The sequence below is a fragment of the Bufo gargarizans genome, chromosome 11 (genome assembly GCF_014858855.1).
Source record: "Bufo gargarizans isolate SCDJY-AF-19 chromosome 11, ASM1485885v1, whole genome shotgun sequence".
NCBI classification, from domain to species: Eukaryota; Metazoa; Chordata; class Amphibia; order Anura; family Bufonidae; genus Bufo; species Bufo gargarizans.
In genome coordinates, this window is record NC_058090.1 from 30,481,328 (window position 1) to 30,499,772 (window position 18,445).

The following is an 18,445-nucleotide window of genomic DNA, read 5'->3' on the forward strand; positions in this document are numbered from 1 at the left end:
CAGCCTGTATTCCCTGACAACTAATATGTCTGGCTGCAGTCTTCCATAAAATTGTCACTCTCTGCAGGAATCTTGTAAGATCAGCATGTCCTGATGTCTGGAGTGAACTAACCATTAAGGCAGTGCCTAAGGGCTTATGGTCAGTGGGATCCCACCACTTCTTGGACACTTTTTAGCTAGCCGTAGCTAGGATTTTCATAACCCAAGGCAAATAGTCCTGCACCTAAATACCATGGCCAAGAACAAGTGGCTTGTTGTCGGCACCTGGGATATATGCTGTGCATGCCCCCCTAACCTATGCCCCTGAAGAAAGAAATGCATACGATAAGTGTTCCTCAAATGCATGTTATTGAACATGTTCTCTTCTTTCCAGTAGCATCCCTTGACAATCAGCTAATCGCAGTGTCCTCCTGCTGGGACCACAGTGATTATACTTCAGGAAACCTGTCAAGGAAGTGTTTAATTTCCTTGCGGCGCCACCGCAGATAAAACTAAGCATTAAACACTGCTCAGTCATATCAGTAGGTTGTCTTTATAAAGTAGGACAGGACAGGTCCAGAGCAAAGTGGATTATTGAAACATAACAGTCCCTTCAACTCTCCCAGAATGTCTGCCAGAAAAAGAGTAGACAGCCCAGACTCCAGAAAAATTGCCAAACCTTCCGGGTACCGCAGAAGCCTCCTGAAAAGCATCGACCAATGTACAATTACTTCACATCTCCCCAGGATGGTTGCTCATCACACTCAACCCCAGTGAGTGTCCAACATGTATGGAGTGTGGCACTGCATCGGTGCAAACCGGTGTGGCCTATAAAAAGGGGTGTGGGTATTCAGAAAAACATTGCGCTCTACCATTTCTCTCAGAGGTCTCTTACTGACAGTTACCAAGTTATGGCTTTAACTCAAGATAAGGAGTCCATGACCTTCAATGCTCAGGGGCCCAGATCACTCCTACCTGATCTGCACCTAACCTAATCCCAATAAAGATAGTTTTGGATGAGCTGGTGAGGGGAGGGAAGGAAACATGATCAGCATATAGGAGGACTCCTTCAAGACAGTTCTAGAAAAGCATCCCAAGTATCTCACTCATGAATCTGCTGGAGAGAATACCAAGAGTGTGAAAAACTGTCCTTGCACAACCCAGAAGACTGATAGGAGAAAGAGACAGCATGGTCCATCTGGTCTGCTCTTATCTTCTTTTTATTTTCCTCTTAAGATAAATATATATTATCCCAGCCTCTTTTTCCACTGACATCAATTTTCTTCCAAGTATCTACTACCCTTTCAGAAAAAAAACATTTTAAGACATTGCTTCCTTCCTTGTAATTCCTGATTGTGCCCCTTTTTTTTATTTAGTTTCTTATTAAGAACTCTTCTTTCCTGAACCTTATTGAAGGCTACTTTCACATCCACGTTTTTAATTTTGAGATCCGGCAGAGGATCTCAAAACCTGAATGAGACGGATCAGCTTTATCCCCATTCATTGTCAATTGGGAGAAAAAAAACGATCTGGATGTATCAGTTCAGTTGCATTTTGGAGCTGGACAGAAAACCACTGCAAGCAGCATTTTTGTGTCCAGTGAAAAACGCAACAAACTGGATTCGGCATGAAAATCAATGTAATTCAATGGTGCTGGATCAGTTTTTTTCGTTACCAGGTTGTTGCGTTTTTATTTAATACAACCGGATCCGCTGAAACGGATCTATCCGGATGTATTAAATGCACCAGATCAGTTTGATTCAGGTTTTGAGATCCTCTGCCGGATATAAAAGTGCAGGCAGCATGGTGGCTCAGTGGTTAGCACTGGTGCTGTGCAGCGCTGGAGTCCTAGGTTTGAATCCGACCATAGACAACATCTGCATGGAGTTTGTATGTTCTCCCCATCTTTGCGTGGGTTTCCTCCCACACTCCAAAGACATACTGATAGGGACCTTAGGTTGTGAGCCCCATTGGGGACAGGTTGATGCTAATGTCTGTAAAGCGCTGCGGAATATAGTAGCGTTATATAAGTGCATAAAATAAATAAATAAGCACTGTTATGATATGTAAAGGTTTCCATCATGCCTCTTATCTTCTTTTCTCAAGGCTATACAAATACAATGGATTGTCACAAACTCACCTGTCGGGGCTCCAGTTTTGGAGCAACTGTGCCAGGAGAGACACGCTGCTAAGCTACACCCTCTGGTGACGCGACAGTGTAATTAGCAACAGGATGCAATGCTCTTTCTCTCTACAGCGGGTGTTTGCTGGAGGAAACTAGCACTGGGACTATTGCTCAGATGCTCTATTACTGTGTGCTTCTGTTCTGACTAATGGAGCGCTGAGTCATGGACCTATCAGGTTCTGATCCTGGGACTCGGTGCTCCATTTAAACCCCTTCCTGGCCTACTAGGAACACTAGCCTAGTGGTTGCGTATTTTGGATTACTAGTATTTTGACCTCGAATTGTCCTTTTAACCACTGTCTAACATATTGGTACTGAGTTTCCCATCTGGTTCTGATCTTGGCTTTGCTATTTGACTACTCTTTGTCTCTCGATTTTGTACTTTGTTGTCCTCCTGGTTCTGACCCATTTTAGTACGACTCTGTCTCTGTGTCTTGTTTTTGTCCCTTGGTGTTGTTTGTCTCGCACCTTTAGGGAACGTCGACCAGTTGCAGACTTGCTACTTAGAGCTTGCAGTGCAAGCAGGCAGGGAAAGCAGGCGGGGTTTTCCTTAGGGCTCACTGTCCATGTCCATCTCTACCTACTGATATTACAGGATTAACCATGGTAGACTTTGCATTAGGTCAAATTATCAACAAAATGCATTTCTGTGGACCCCCCAGCTGGCACCATGTTCCCATAGCCATACCTTCCAAGTGAAGGTCAACATTTCAAGTAGACAAACATGATCCTGTATCTGCATCTGAAGAGTGGAGTGAAGAATATCTTCTACTTTAGACTTTCAATGTCCATCAATAACATGCATTGATAACATTTTATACTTAAGAAGATCATGCTATTAAGAATTCTCCCTATCCAGCAGCCTATAGGGAAGTGTCAAGTAGGCATGCAATTCTTCTGTCTTGGGATGAGATAGTGTAGTGGCTTGGACCATCGGGAAGCACCATTTAGATTTAGTAGTGTGACCACCTTCTATGTTTGTAGAATATACTTAGTAGTCAGATCATTGGGGCTGTCTATTCTCATTTGTGCTATGACATAACCAAGGTGATGCACCCTTTATTTTAGGTTCAGCAGCAGGATATATATTGAGGCATGGTCACATAAAAAAATGGCCATCAGTGGCAAAAAATAGTGTTCAGTGAAGAAAGCAGGTTCTGCCTTGGTAATAATGATGGCTGCATCAGAATGAGCAGCAGGGCTTCAGAGTACCTACTGCCAACATGCATAGTATGGAGACACACAGGACCGACATTAAGTGTCATGGTGTGAGGTGCCATTAGCTACCATAGGCTGATATTCATAGAGGGAACATTGACTAGCCTTCAGAATGTTCCCTCTATGGAACCAGTCCTACTGCATTTTTTGACTCGTGTGATGTGCTGTTCCGACAAGATAATGCCCATCCGCACACTGTCCAGGCTAATCAACGTGCTCTTCAGGGTCTCATGGCCAGCTCAATCGCCAGATATCTCCCCAATAAGAATGTCTGGGACTAGCTTGGGCAACGGATCTCCCATGAAAAGCAGCCAACAACCACCTCGGGTCCAGGTTGAAAGAACTTGGAATGATATATCACAGGAGGATATCCAGCATCTGTATGACCGTTACCATGCCAGAGTGACATTGGGGAGATGCCACCCAATATTAATGTGACCCTGCCTCAACATCTACCCCGCTGCAGAACCCATAGTAAAGGGTGATTGCATTGAGATGGAAAGTGTATTTTACTTCATTTCCCCTGTGGAGGCGCTGCAACACTTAACACCTGCTTAGAGGTTCACCCACAGATTACAGCGGATCCCGGACAGCACTATATGGTCCTGAAAAACCCTTGTAATTGTATAGTTTCATCTTCTTTGCAGGAAATACGCACCAAACCGCGCAGTCCTAATGGAGGAGGCTGTGTTCTACTCATTGTCTGTGGCCTCAGATAATAACTTTGGTTATGTAAATGACGATGAGTGAATTGTATTAAAAATATCTTCTATGCAAATTTATGAAGAAGGGTTTGATAATGAATACATAATTGAGCTTTAGGCTCTAGGCATGTTACAATGCCAGCTGTGCACTGCTATGCATATTCGCGCACTTTGTATGCAATATTCTAATCGTATTCATTAATATAATCGCAGTGTGTATTCTCACACAGTTCTGTGTAACTTGCAGGTAGTACTATGCAGTTATATGAGATGTCATACCAAATGACCTAAGATGGAGGAAAATAAACAGGCGGTCATTAGAAGGACTGAGCATATATTGTATATAGTTATTATAATGCTGCCATTTTTTATATTGTGCTACTGATTAGTATATACTGATTAGTTATATATTAACTGCATATTGCTACATTTGCTTATTCAGTAATTTAATTAGACTTATACAATACTATTGATGTTATGAAATGTAGCAGCGATGCCACCGGTTGTCTGGTTTTAAAAGACCCATTTTTAAATACATTATTAGGACATCCAGGTAAAGGGATCCCTAGTTTAGGGCCATCATCAATTAGCCTTAGTGAAGAGTCTGTCACTCTGGAGGACTTGGCACTTAGCAGTCCATACTTTACACAGATGGCCCACTGATATCAAAGGGTATTGTGTAATGCTTAATTTCCCCTGTGGTGGCACTGCAAGGTAACTGAACACCAGCTGCTGATTTTACAAGTTGACTATTGGGGGTTCAGCAGGGAGATGCCCCGTGATCGAGTTATTATCACCCCTGATGATAAGCTGATTGCAAATCTTGATTGCCCAAAGGAGACAACCCCTTTAAGATTGTTTACTGGTATTTTCTGTATAAGAGCCAACACGGGGTGAACTAGTGCATCTGCAGGTTCTTTCTGAGGAATTTCTTGAAGGACTCAATCACTGGTTTAGTTAAAACTATTAAGAGTTCTATCATATTGCAAAAATATTGTTATAAAGATTGAGTGGATTCAACACACGCTTGCCTGTTGTCTATAAATTTCAAGAATAGTGGAATCTATCTATCTGTCATATATCTGTCTCATATCTATCTATCTATCTATTTATCTATCTATCTATTTATCTATCTATCTATCTATCTATCATCTGTATCTATCTACGGTATCTATTTATTTATCTATCTATCCCACGTCCATCCATTTATATCTAATATACAGTATATGTATCCATCAATCTCATATCTATCTAATATATACTGTATGTATCCATCTCATCCGTCTATCTAATATCTATTAAAAAAAAAAAACAGAAAAAGGCTTGACAAAGGCCTCATTGAGTGGGCTGAAACGTTGCCTGGGAAAAAAAAAATGGGTCATCACCTTTCACCCTGATTTGGAGTGCTGCCTTATTTTTGGGAAATATCTACAGTCATGTGAAAAAATTAGGACACCCTTTGAAAGCATGTGGTTTTTTGTAACATTTTTAATAAAAGGTTATTTCATCTCCGTTTCAACAATACAGAGAGATTAAAGTAATCCAACTAAACAAAGAAAACTGAAGAAAAGTCTTTTCAAGATCTTCTGTAAATGTCATTCTACAAAAATGCCTATTCTAACTGAGGAAAAAGATAGGACACCCTCACATGTATTCCCTCTTAAATTGGCTCAGATCTCACACAGGTATATCACACCAGGTGCACATAATTAGTAGATCGTTACTCTGCATGTTGAATGAGGCTTGCCCTATTTAAACCTCAGACATTTAGTTTGGTGTGCTCCTGACTGTTGAAGTGAGAGTGAGCACCATGGTGAGAGCAAAAGAGCTGTCAGAGGACTTCAGAAAAAAGATTGTAGCAGCCTATGAGTCTGGGAAGGGATTTAAAAAGATCTCAAAAGATTTTGAAATCAGCCATTCCACTGTCCGGAAGATAGTCTACAAGTGGAGGGCTTTCAAAACAACTGCCAACATGCCCAGGACTGGTCGCCCCAGCAAGTTCACCCCAAGAGCAGACCGCAAGATGCTAAAAGAGGTCTCCAAAAACCCTAAAGTGTCATCTCGAGAACTACAGCAGGCTCTGGCTACTGTTGATGTAGAAGTACATGCCTCTACAATCAGAAAGAGACTGTACAAGTTTAACTTGCATGGGAGGTGTGCAAGGAGGAAACCTTTGCTTTCCAAGAGAAACATCGAGGCCAGACTGACATTTGCCAGAGATAAAGTTGACAAAGACCAGGACTTCTGGAATAATGTTCTTTGGACAGATGAGTCCAAAATTGAATTATTTGGACACAACAGCAGAGGACATGTTTGGCGTAAACCAAACACAGCATTCCAAGAAAAGAACCTCATACCAACTGTGAAGCATGGAGGTGGAAGTGTCATGGTTTGGGGCTGCTTTGCTGCAGCAGGACCTGGTCAGCTCACCATCATAGAATCCACGATGAATTCTACTGTGTATCAGAAGGTGCTTGAAGAACATGTGAGACCATCAGTTAGAAAATTAAAGCTGAAGCGGAACTGGACCATGCAACATGACAATGACCCAAAACATACTAGTAAATCAACCAAAGATTGGCTGAAAAAGAAGAAATGGAGAGTCCTGGAATGGCCAAGTCAAAGTCCAGATTTGAATCCCATTGAGATGCTGTGGGGTGACTTGAAAAGGGCTGTACGTGCAAGAAACCCCTCAAACATCTCACAGCTGAAAAAGTTCTGCATTGAGGAGTGGGGTAAAATTTCCTCAGACCGATGTCGAAGACTGGTAGATGGCTACAAGAACCGTCTCACTGCAGTTATTTCAGCCAAAGGAGGTAACACTCGCTATTAGGGGCAAGGGTGTCCTATCTTTTTCCTCAGTTAGAATAGGCATTTTTGTAGAATGACATTTACAGAAGATCTTGAAAAGACTTTTCTTCAGTTTTCTTTGTTTAGTTGGATTACTTTAATCTCTCTGTATTGTTGAAACGGAGATGAAATAACCTTTTATTAAAAATGTTACAAAAAACCACATGCTTTCAAAGGGTGTCCTAATTTTTTCACATGACTGTATCTATCTAATATCTAGCTCTCCATCTATACATCTAATATATATGTATCTATCTATTATCTATCTGCAACGGGTGCCTCCCCCAGGGCCCTCTATATTGCGTCCTCCTAGGTTTAGTAGGAATGCCGAGTTGTGTGGTGCAGCCTAAATGTCTCTTTATGTGAATACGGCTGGACCCCAGGCTTTGGCTCCGAAGCAATAAATAGGGGGAATAATTGAGGGATTTGAAGAAATAACTTGAGTCCAGACCTTGAGGTGAAGTTCAATGGCAGATTTACTTGAATAATCGTTTCTCCAAACAGTTTCAAGCTTTGTCTTGGTTCCAGCAGGCTTTAGCATTAAACTGGCAGGCAAACTCAACGCTGCTATATCCTTCTCTCACTCTGCTGTACTGACAAGCTTACTTGGTGTCTTTGTTTCCTCTTTATGCTGCACTCTTGTTCAGCCAAAAAGTAGGTTAGAATCCTGGCAGCTCCAACATGGAGTCTCAACCAGCACAAACCAGAACTGCCCCACATCTCCTGGTAGCAAGCAGGACTGGACCACTTCTGCCCAAAGGGAGGAGAATGGAATGGTAAGTTCCATTCTCTCTAAGGATAGCTCTGCCATTTACGCTGCCACCTGCTGGTGAACTAGGCACATTACATGTAATAAACAGTTACATAACAAGATTATGAGTGCACATTGTGGAGGACCTGAACAAAATACATAAGATGATGTTGTGTTAGCCCAATAAAGGGGGCAGAGCAGGGTGCAGGAGTGGTAACACCACTCTGGGGTGTTACATATCTATCTATGTATCTATCTCCTATCTATCTATCTATCTATCTATCTAATATCTATCTATCTACAAAAATGGCAGCACCAGACACATAAATGTAAGAAGATAAAAAAAAGAGGTGCAAGCATAAAGGCTCATGCACATGACAGTATGGCTTTTTCAGTGTTTTGCGGCCTGTTTTTTATAGATCCATTGTTCCGTTTTTGGTTTCCGTTGTGTTTCCTTTCCGTTTTTCCGTTCCGTTTTTCCATATGCCTTACAGTATACAGTAATTACATAGAAAAAATTGGGCTGGGCATAACATTTTCAATAGATGATTCAGCAAAAACGGAACGGATATGGAAGACATACGGATGCATTTCCGTATGTGTTCCGTTTTTTTTGAGGACCCATTGACTTGAATGGAGCCAAGCACCGTGATTTGCGGACAAGAATAGGACATGTTCTATTTTTTCACGGTACAGAAATACTGAAACGGAATGCACACGGAGACACCAGTTTTTTTTTGCTGAACCATTGAAATGTATGGTTCAGTATATGTACAGCATACTGAACTCAAAAAACGGCCAGTATACTGAGTGCAAAATACTGTTGTGTGCATGAGCCCTAATGGATATAGAACAATGCCCAAAAAGTCCCTGTCTATCCATCTATCTATCTAAGGACATTATATTTGCAATCTGTGCAGCTACATGTGGGTTCATTTTCTCCATCCCTGTCTCACAATTACTGGTGGATTGCTACTTGTGGAGATGCTGGTATTTTTAGAGAGTTGAGGATAAGGTGTTCTTTGACTAGCACTCCACTATCATCAATTAGCAACTGAAAATCAAGGAGCCCAAAGTGGATAGTTTTTTTTCCCTCTTGGTCAGCCAGGGGTGCACCACCAATAAGGCCAGGTGATCGCCTCAGGCAGCACCAGGTAGCAGGGGGGGAGCTGAAGGGCCATGGGCAATGAGCGCTTTCATTGTGGCAAAGGGGTTAGGTTAAGAAATTGGCATGGGGGGGCTCCGTTTCAGTTTTCGCCTCAGGCAGCAGAAAGGCTCGGTGCACCCCTGGGGTCAGCTACTGCGCTGCACAGTTTTAAGTCTGTTTCAGACAAGAAAGCTGCTGTGACATCACAAGTGGGTTTCCGTTATGTGAGCTCATGCATCATATGTAACATAGACGCAGCCGAGCTAAACATCATCATCTCTCTCTTTCCCTCCTCCAAAAAACCCACCACTACCACAATAAAAATAGATGTGGTTTTAGCATAATAGGCAGCGGCGTGCCACAGGATTCAAGATTTTATTGTGGTTTTATGTGGTTTTCCTGTCCTGTGGTTTTCCTCTGCCTACTATACATGTATGCGACCATGATAAGGCATAAGGAAGTGTTTAAAGGGAACCTGTCATCTCCAAAATGGCCCTTAAACCACCTGCAGTACCATACAGCTGATGCCATCTGGTTTCTAATAATTTGTCTGATGGGCATGATCGCTGTAAAATAACTTTTATTCTGCCGCAGGCTGTATGCAATTGAGGATCTTGAAGTTAAGGGGGCAGAGGCTTGAAGTCCCCTTCCTGCCCCTGATTGATTGGCTTTTTTCCTTCTTTCATGCGCGATTCCTCCTTGAGATCTTGGGCATGCGCCATATTCGCACTATGATAATGCTCTCTGGTGGAGGAATCGCGCATAAAGGAAACTAAAAAGCTCATCAATCAAATGTGAAGCTTGACTTCAAGAGTGAAATCCACTGCCCTGTGACTTCAACATCTTCATTTGCATGTAACCTGCGGCAGAATAAAAGTTGTTTTACAGCGATCACGCCCATCGGAGCATCATTAGAAACCATCAGCTGTAATGTACTACGGGTACTAGGGGCCATTTTGGTGCTGACAGGTTCCCTTTAACATGGAGAGATGAAGTCAGGGGCGAACTGGGAAAATAAAGTGGCGCTGAAAAGAAAACTACAAGTGGCCCCATGTTGTGGGGAAAGGAATGTACAGCAAGAGTAGGCCAGGTCATAGTAACATAGTACATAAGGCCGAAAAAAGACATTTGTCCATCCAGTTCGGCCTGTCATCCTGCAAGTTGATCCAGAGAAAGGCAAAAAAAAACTGTGAGGTAGAAGCCAATTTTCCTCTCTTTAGGGGAATAAAAAATTCCTTCCCGACTCCAATCAGGCAATCAGAATAACTCCCTGGATCAACGGCCCCTCTCTAGTAGCTATAGCCTGTAATATTATTACTCTCCAGAAATACATCCAGGCCCCTCCTGAATTCCTTTATTGTACTCACCATCACCACCTCCTCAGGCAGAGAGTTCCATAGTCTCACTGCTCTTACCGTAAAGAATCCTCTTCTATGTTTGTGTACAAACCTTCTTTCCTCCAGACGCAGAGGATGTCCCCTCGTCAGTCACAGTCCTGGGGGTAAATAGATGATGGGAGTGATCTCAGTACTGACCCCTGATATATTTATACATAGTAATTAGATCTCCCCTCGTCTTTTTTCTAAAGTGAATAACCCTAATTTGGATAATCTATCAGGGTACTGTAGTTGACGCATTCCAGTTATTACTTTAGTTGCCCTCCTCTGGACCCTCTCCAGCTCTGCTATGTCTGCCTTGTTCACAGGAGCCCAGAACTGTACACAGTACTCCATCTGTGGTTTGACTAGCGATTTGTAAAGTGGTAGGTCTATGTTCTCATCACGGGCATCTATGCCCCTTCTGATGCAACCAATTATCTTATTGGCCTTGGCAGCAGCTGCCAGACACTGGTTTTTGCAGCTTAGTTTGCTGTTTATTAAAATTCCTAGATCCTTTTCCATGTCAGTGCTACCGAGTGTTTTACCATTTAGTATGTACGGGTGACTTGCATTATTCCGTCCCATGTGCATAACTTTACATTTGTCAGTGTTAAACCTCATCTGCCACTTATCTGCCCAAGCCTCCAATCTATCCAGATCCCTCTGTAGTAGTATACTGTCCTCTTCAGTGTAAATTACTTTACACAGTTTAGTGTCATCTGCGAAAATTTATACTTTACTATGCAAGCCTTCTACAAGATCATTAATAAATATATTGAAGAGAATAGGGCCCAATACTGACCCCTGAGGTACTCCACTAGTGACAGTGACCCAATCTGAGTGTGTACCACTAATAACCACCCTCTGTTTTCTATTACTTACCCACATACAGACGTTTTCTCCCAGTCCGAGCATTCTCATTTTATATACTAACCTTTTATGTGGTACAGTGTCAAATGCTTTGGAGAAGTCCAGATACACGGCATCCATTGATTCGCCGCAATACCATAGTGCAAAATACCTTCCTTTTAGAACCATATACCATCATATATTGCCCCCAAATGCCGTCCCTCTGTGGTGCCCATCAATAGCTTCCATTTTCCTTCCTCCTTCTCCAGTTGTCTCTGATTAAGATATGGAGAAGGGGGCGAGATACAAGCCACAGCAGTTGAATTCAGGAGCTCATGTGAACTGGCTGGGTACATGAGTACCTCAATCAGCATGAATTACCACTGAGAGCTCATTATGTACCCGGTCAGCGGCAGAGAGGAGGGCTTGGGCGGCCTCCTAGGGATCGGCCCAGCGGGAAATTTCCCTGTAGGGTCTATGGCCAGTCCATCCCTCATGGGAGTCCTCTACAGGGTCTTGTCACTTGTTGCAACAAGGATGGGACCAACCAACCTCTCTCCAAAGGCCCTCCAGCAGCCATGTGTGATACTTCTATATCTACAGAGTAGACCCTTTCTGTGTCTTCTTAGATAGACTCGGACCCCACAAGCAGACCACACTGACTGATGCCGTGTTACTGTTTTTCATTGATTCATCTGGTCTTATTATGAATGAAGGTACCAGCATATACTTTCCCTAAATACCTGTATGGGAGACAAGCCCCATTCTTTAGATCTGATAAATAACCTTTAAAAGTATGTAGATATCATGTTATGAACACACGGCAGGAGGTGAGGGATTCACCCCACTACCCTGCGCGCTATTGATTATTTATGCTGTAATACACCATATAAAATACGTACGCATTCCTCTCGCGCAATGGGTTATGAGGGTAATTTGACAAGAGCTTACATTCCAGTTAAGGGAGGCCAGTCTAAACAGGGAAGCAGAGGAACAGTCACCTGAGGTACAGCGGATTTAGTAGCTGAGTTTCATTATATTTAATTAGGCTCTGATTAAGAAAAAATAATGAATGGGTTACTGACCAACTTCCTTAAAACTTATGTTCACCCTTGCTACCATTTTTTAATACCGGTAAATAATAATGATAATAATAAATGTGCCATTGCATCTAAAATACAAATAGAAGTCACTTTGCAACAGAATTGATTAAAATCTTTAATTATAATAAATCAATAAAAATTATAAATAATAATAATAGATGTGTCATTGCATCTAAAATACTAATAGAATACAATAGAATTGATTAAATATTTGATTATATTAATTATTATTAAAATATGTTATAATAAATAAATAAACAATAATAATAGTGATAAATGTGCCAATGCATCTGAAATGCGAATAGAAGTTGCAATTCAATTGATTAAAATATTTTATTATAGTAACTAATAATAATATATTAATTAATAAAAAAAATTGTTTTGTTTGCACAGCTCCTATGCAAATATACAGTCAGGAATTACAACAGTTTGCATATGAACCGTACGAACCCCATATTTGTACTGTTCATTGTACGTTTTGCTTATGAACTATATGTGACTATATCATTTTATCGACAGCACTTTTTAATCCATAAAAAAAGTGTTTTTAAGCATTTATTATTATATTGAAATACTCTTCCATATAGTTTTTTACATTTATCCCCTATTTAACTTTATATTTTTTATTTTATGTTATTTTTTAAATATTGTGTTTTTTAGACTTTAGAAAGGAGTACATTGACTCCAAAACGCGTTGCTTATTAATGAATAAAAAAACGATTGTATATACATCTATCGAGGTCGTGTCTTTGCTCCTAGAGGTATCACACTGTGTGTACTATCCTAGTACACATCCCCCTATTATAAACCATGGATAGAAGTGACACTGTCTTTGGAAGAAAGCAGCTTTATTTTTTATTTTTTTACCTCTCTGCAACCACTTAAAGGGAACCTAATGCGTTGAACATTTGGTCTTTGCCGCAGGCAGCATGTTGTAGAGCAGGAAGAGCTGAGCAGATTGATATACAGTTTTGTGGGGAAACATTCAGTAGAACCTGTAATCTGTTCATTAAAAGTTCTGCTCATTCTGGGCTTTGGAGTCCAGTGGGCGGTCTTACTCACTGATCACAGGATAGGACCTCCCACTGGACTCCAACGCCCAAAACAAGCAGAAATTGAAATGAATACATTCCAGGTGCTACTGAATCTTTCCCCACAAACCAATATATCAATCTGCTCAGCTCCTCCTGCTCTATAACATGCTGCCTGCAGCTCTGGCTGAATATTCAACAATATTTCCTTTAAGCCCTTTATGGAGCCCAGTTTCAGTCTGTGCTTGTATCTATGGCATACCTGCAACCTGGATTTCTACTTTAACCACCATCAAACGATGATACGTTTATGTACTTGTTTGATCATTACCCAAATACATTGAAACAACTACAATACAAATGAAAAGGAATGTGTTATGCAGAATTGTAGAGACCTATGAAGTGGACTGGACGGCAGTCATTTGACAAGGAAAACAAGCAGCGTTCAGCCTAATATGGCAACCGGGAGCCAGTGTTTATATGCAATCATTTACAGGGCCGTAGAAGTAAAGGTGATTTATGGTCCGGCCATTTAGGTAAATCTCTCACTAGCAATATGCTGAAATCTGGAGCTGTGCAGGAAACGGTAAGATAAATGTATGAAGGGGGTCATTGAGATAGACTTGGCCCACACAGCGGTTTTATTATTTATGTCTGTTTAAATGTCCAGCAGGTAAATGATCCGCCGTCTCAGACATTCGGACAGTTTCCTTTACAAGGCAAGGAAAGTAATGCACAGGGGCCTGGCTATGGGGGCGAAGAGGCAGCAGTCATACACAGGTCCTGAGGGGAGCTAAAGGTCACTGTGCACATTAAGAGACACCAGTAATTACCTGTGATAGCGTACAGATTTTGCACTGGGGCCCAGAAGCTCCATGTTACACTGCTGGTAATACACTTACACCAATGGTCTCCAACCTGTGGATCACCAGCTGTTGCAAAACTACAAACCCCAGCATCGCCGGGACTGTAAGCAATTACTGCAGCAAGCAGGCCCTAGACAAAGTATGTATAAATGTAGAGGGGATTTATGAACTCCATACACCAAAGTTTGCATACTTTTTAAAAGCTATTTGCACAAAAAAAATTCTGCAAATACCGTTTTTACACTGCACTTTTTGGGAGGTTTGGCATCTGCCCCAGAAGATTTCTTATCATTTATGTCAGTTTCCTGGTGTAAATGATGACTGAAATCTCCACCAGCCATGAACTGGCGTAGATTTTATTCTAGGCACACAGACACACTAGAGGACGCGCTTAACTTTTGACGAGGTGAACCCATTCTCCAACAGCAAAGTATGATATTAAGACCAGTGTTGAAAACATTGGTTTTGATAAACTTCCCCCATAGAGTTTTGTCTGCGTAGATATATTCAATGGACGATCTCTGGACGTAAAACAACAACTTGGTTCATATAGCAGTGGCCCTAAGACTAGAACTTTGGGACTAAATAGATACATAGGCGCAGTGTCGGACTGGGGTACCTGGGACCCACCAGTAAAATTTATTTTGGGTTCCACTATACAGATACATTGAAATATAATTAAATCCACTGTGTTATGTGCCACTTGTGCAGGGGGTGGGAGACTAGGGGCCCACCTTGCTCAGAGGCCCACCGGGGGATTCCTCCGTATCCCTGTGGGCCAGTCCGAGCCTGCATAGGCGTAACTTGAAGCACTGGGGGCCCAATGCTAAATACAAAAATGGGTCACCCCATCTACAATGTGCCAAGTATAATATTGGAGTGTTTTTATGTGGTAGAGGGGCCTTGAGGCACATTCTGGTACTAGAGCCCAGGTGCAACTGCCACCTCTGCACCCCCTATATCAATGCCCCTGCATAATCTGGACATACATTTTAGATATCTGGCAGTCATGTGCACGATAAATTGCTGCCAGACACCTAGAGCAGAGGTCCCGAAAGTGTAGCTCACAAACTATTGCAAAATTACTACTCTCAGCATGCCCTGGCTCTGGCTGTCAGGGAATTCTTGGAGTTGTAGTTTGCAACAGCTGATACGCCACAGGTCGGAGACCACTGCCCTAAAGGATCAAGTTTGCATTCACACACATTAGATTTTCAGGGATTCTCATCATGATTGGAGGATTATCTAATGTCTTTGACCAGAGAGATATAAAGTGCTCAGTGCACCTGCAAAATCTGGAGAATCCCCCATAAGCAGCATGCCTATAATATCAATATTGAAAGCAAATGTAATGGAAGGGTTAAATTGCATTATTAAAAACTGCATATGCCGGATGTCAAATGGATCTGCAGGCAGTACTATGGACATTAATAATTCACACACTGTTTTGTTGCAAGGTTGGACGTAATCCAGACCTTGGAAATATCCTTAAAATCGTATCAAGAAAAAATATCAGACAAGAGGTGCAGACACGTGACTTTAATCTGTAAGAGACCCTGTAGAATATACTTCTGATATATTTCGTTGATGTCATGTGCTCAGGTCATCCTCACCGTATGTCTTCCCCTAGATGAGATTAAGTAGAAAAGAAGAATATCTGGGTCAAGCACCAAGATCAGTCTTATTACTCTAGGTTCCTGAATAGTTGAGAAAAACAAGAATGCTCAGGGCCATGATATAACTAAACCCAAAATCACCATTTTAGTGTAAAACATAGAATAGGGAATGAGGGTAATTACATTATATCAGGGTGATAAAAGTTAGTTGGGCTGTGATGAGGTTTAGACCTACATTAGGTATAGAAGTTCATAAAATCACGTTTCATGATTGTATCATTGGGACTCTGGATAGCCAAGAGAATTCCTGAGAAAAGGTGCAGCACAAGAGAAGTCCTGGTGCTACACGAAATTGGGAAAGTTTTAAAAAATAATTACCTTTGAATTTGAAGCTCTCACCATATGCAAAGAGGCATCTCCCAAGAAATTGGAAGTGGCTCCCTATGAGTCAAGATCCGACTTTACAACAAGCTTTAGGGTTTTGACCAGGGAATATACCCAAGACAGATATCCATCCGTAGGCAGCTGTTTCGGGGTGCTTGCCCCTCTCCATACAGGACTGGTCTCTTTAAGCAGATTCAGCACCCTGCCTAAGCTGCTTCCAAGGCATCACAATGAGCCAGCTAGAGTCCTATTTCGTACTGATGAAGGGCAATCACCCAGAAACAGCTGTCTACAGATAGATATCTGGCTTGGTTATATAGTCTTGTCAAATCCCAAGGCTTGTTGGAAAGTCGGATCTTATAGGGAGCCACTTCCAATAGGTAGCGCTAGCGAGATTGTTTTATTTCTTGGGAGATACTTCTTTGCATATTTGTTTCCCATGGAGCATTTCCAATAAGTCTCCACACCATGGAGTACTTTCTGTAAGTCCCCATACGTGACTCTTTAAGGAGATTCAGCACCCTGCCTGAAAAGCTTTCACTATATTATGGATGTAGCAGAGGTGTGTCCTGTTGCAGAATTCATAATGTTTTCTAGTAGTAACAGCCTGTCGTTTCCCGGCCTCTTGGCTAAGATCAAGTGTAGTATCTGTTCTTATCCATCCGGTAGAGTTTACTCCTGGGATGTAGAGCAGAGAACCACTGTGTACTACCTGTCCTTCAGTGCAGCTGCACTGTACTCCATCTATGGGGAGGAGTGGTTATCCAACCCATGGATGTTGAGTGGGACAGAGAACCACGGATCAAAGCCAGGAGGCTGGGTTGTGTTGAAAGCCCAAAGTGCACAGTGCCCCGGGGGTGGTGACTCTGGGGTGCCTGAACTCACTGGGTTTGTCCTTGGCCCACAGAGTGATGGCACATTTGCACAGGCACTTTTCTTTCTCACATTTTTAGCACACACACCTCCATTTGCTTGGCTTCGGCCATGAAAATATGAGGAATTTTTATAATTTCTGTTGAATGTCCCGGCTGTAATGGCACACATTTACTTTATTTTTTGTGTTCACTGTGTGCACTTTTACACATTTGTAGTGTTCACTAGGATTTGTAGGGTTGCGGCGCCCTTACGGGTACCCTCCTCCTGAGGTCTAGGGGGTGTGTGTGGCCATATTGGTTCCTCACCCCCCTGCCAAACCCCTTGGGCTCTCTCTTCGGGGAGAGTCCAGACCTTTGTTAAAGCTCCTGGCTGATGCCCTGGATGGCAGCCGAGGCGAAAGCTGGGAGCACAGACAGGGCATACCCTCGGCTTCGAAAAAGCCTGTCGAAAGAACCCATACTATCAACAGGAGAAGTTAAAGGATCAATCAATTTGGGTAGTCACAAATATAAAACCAGTAATACATGAAATTTTCCTATCTGTAGAGTGCAAATATTGGCAAGCTATTCAATACCTTCATATAGCATCCACAGTAGACCATAAGAACACTGGAAGTCATGCAGCTCATCTTAGGGCCCTCCTTTGGGGTGGAAATATTTTGTTACATTCTAGTATTGCATATAGGTATTACTGTATAAGGGCCTCATCCATAGAAGGTAAAAGAAGCTATAAATGTATCCTTGCATAGAGCCACCTCCACGGAGCCATAGCCCCTCCCCTGTTTAGAGGATTCTGAAGTATCAGGTGTTAGAATGGAATTTTGTTACTATTCACAGTGCATTCGTAAAGTCTTTAGACCTTACACTTTTTTCAGATTTTGTTATGATGCGGCCTTGTGCTAACATAAAAAAATCAAGATTTCTCCTGTTAATCTACACTCAATAACCCATTATAAGAAAGTAAAAATGTTAGAATTTTTTGAAAATTTATAAAAAATGAAAAACAAAAATTTCGCATGGACATAAGACATTCAGACCTTTTTCTATGACGCTTGAAATTTAGCTCTGGGTCATCCCATTTCTCTTGATCATCTTTGAGATGTTTCTACACCTTGATTGGACTCATCCATGGTAAATTCAGGTAATTGGACATGATTTGTCTATATAAGATTTCACAGGTGGCAATGCATATCAGTATAAAAATCAAATAATGAGGAGGAAAGAACTGCCTATAGAGCTCAGAAACAGGATTGTGTGGAGACACAAGGTTGCAAAATATTCTGCTACACTGAAGGTTTCCAACAGCACTCCATAATTCTTTAATAGAAAAAGTTTGAAACAACTAGGTCTCTTCCTAGAGCTGGCTGCTTCACTAAACTAAGTATTCAGGGGAGAAGGGCCTCGGTAAGAGAGGTGAACAAGAACTCAATGGTCACTCTGGCTGTGTTCCAAAGATCCTGTGTGCAGATGGGGGAAACTTCCAGAAGGTCAACTATCACTTCAGAACT

The 18,445-nt window shown here is 41.9% G+C and overlaps 1 pseudogene; it reads left to right on the forward strand.

The window, feature by feature from the left end:
• The first annotated feature begins 16,671 nt into the window (after nucleotides 1-16,671).
• Nucleotides 16,672-16,765, forward strand: LOC122922264 (annotated as a pseudogene).
• Nucleotides 16,766-18,445: the final 1,680 nt, after the last annotated feature.